Source organism: Quercus robur, chromosome 5, assembly GCF_932294415.1.
Source record: "Quercus robur chromosome 5, dhQueRobu3.1, whole genome shotgun sequence".
NCBI lineage: Eukaryota > Viridiplantae > Streptophyta > Magnoliopsida > Fagales > Fagaceae > Quercus > Quercus robur.
The window spans coordinates 74,281,298-74,283,535 of record NC_065538.1 but is presented as its reverse complement, the minus strand read 5'-3'; positions in this window follow the sequence as shown (position 1 = coordinate 74,283,535).

Sequence of the window (2,238 nt, the reverse complement as noted above, 5' to 3'; positions counted from 1 at the left end):
TGTGTGTATCTTAAGAGGTAAAAGACTAGGGTTTTTAAAAGCTTATCAAGACCCATATATTTACTTATGCCACCTCACTTAGGCTTCATATTCTATAATATTTATCTTATTTTTAATATCTTAGAACCAAATCAATTAAATCCATTTAATTGTAGGCCTCCTTTTTAATTTACGTATAATAATGAAATTGGTATCAAAATTATGAGATGTTACATATATAGATTAGTCGCAGACCTGGGCGTTGTGTGCGATAATATTATTCTTTTAGTTATTATTTATTAACAATTGGTTTTTCATTATCTTTTAAGTTAATACAAACCATACATATACATTTTCTTAGACCTTTATATATATATATTACTTAATGTGAATGTTTACTGTGCAAGCCTAAAACGAGACTGTTGGGCTCAACCTCACTTGGGCTCACAATTTATTTGTAAGGTGGGCTTCAAGATTTCCTACTTTGGGTCGTTCTCGGCACAGAGACTCAAAGTAATGTTCCTCCCCTCTCTAAATGACTGTTTTCATTCTTTTCTTTCTGAACCCTTTCATCTCCCCCAACTTCTGCTATTTATAGCTTAGGTTAGTGGGGAGATCATGATTACTACCATCGCTAGTGCAATTGAAGGTCCAATATTATCTGTTTTAAGTGGGTGTTTAGGTGAGAGTGGGATGTAACAATTATGGCCTTGGAACTTGGTTCCAATTCAGGCAAATCTGCTCAGTAATGATGTTCCCCGAGCATCCCATGACTTGCCCGGACAAGGTTTATATGATTGTTCGGGAGGTTCTATGCTGAGCGCAACTCAAGATCCGAGGCCCAAAACTCGTTCTTTATGAAGGCAGTTTCAAGAAGGGTTTAGGGCGATGGGGCCGTTCCATTGGGCCTGAGCCCAGGGCCTATATGGGTCTTGGGATCTCGGTGTCGTACATTAGCCCCCCTTGATTCATACCCGGTTGCCAGGAAGAATCAAGGAGCCAGCCGAGCCTTTTGGTCTCGGAAGTCCTATGGCCTGGGACTCATGCGGTTATGGTTTTTCATTAATGCTCATCTCAAAAGACGCGCTGTTCCGCGACGCCTGGTTCAGTTGTCATTATTGCTTGACGGTTCGCGAACCGAAGCGGTGCGCGTGTCGGTTGTCTTTGGCATCCGCAGGGTCATTCGTCAATCGTGCCCATTTATTGCTTGATTGAACGTTCCTTTGCCCCTTTTCTGATCCTATAAATAGCCTTCCTCAAAATATTCTTTCACTTTTTTTTCACCTCTGATCCTTCGAGCTTACTCTCTGCCGACCAACTCTTTATGCGCTTACTCACCTGCCCAGAGTTCTTTCCTTCCTTAGAACCCAAAGTAAGTCCTCTTCCCCTTCCTATTCCTTCAGCTTATTTCTTCAAGTTACCTTTTATAGCATTTAGCGTCACAGATGGGCTACTCTCATCTCTTGGAGGCCTCAGCTACCCTGGCCACTTTTAAGCGCAAGTTTAATATTCCCGATAACGTGGAAGTGGCTTACTGCCACGAGAGTGAAATCGCTCTCCACCAAGGACAAGGCACAGCCTTTTTTCCTTTAATGTCAATTCTAGAGAGTGGGGTTAGGTTCCCCGTGGATCCCCTTTTAGCAGATACACTTAGGTATTACGGACTGTGTCCCGACCAACTTCCCCCCAACTTTTACCGGGTAGTTAGCTGCGTTAGTAGGTTGAACCACACCTTTGATTTACAGTTAAATTATCATGATATTAACCATATATATAACCTCTATGGGAACAAAGCTACCAATTATTACCTAAAAACAAGAGATAATCGAGTACGGTTGATATCATGCCTACCTGATTCGAACAGGAACTCCGCCGGGGAGTTTGTTCGGGTGCGCAGCAACTAGTTTGCCGGGGAAGTCCCTTGCCCTCTTTCACGGCGTGAAGTGGGTTTGTACCAATCCCTTGATCTAACTGTTTCCCCCCCCCCCCCCTTTTTCCTTTTCTTTCCTCTTTATTGAAGTATATTTTCATTATCGGATATTGATATAACACTTGTTCTTTTGTAGACGGCAAAGTGTTCGTTCCGGACATCAGAACCGTCCACGTAAAAGACCTGAACTTCATCCTTCGTTCCGAGATATTCGTGCACTGGGACGGACAACTCCGGGCCTCGCACCTGATCCTCGGAGTAGAGCCAGTTTACTCCACCTGGTAGACCTTTAAGCAGGCACTATTAGTTGATAGTCCCCTGCTGTCATA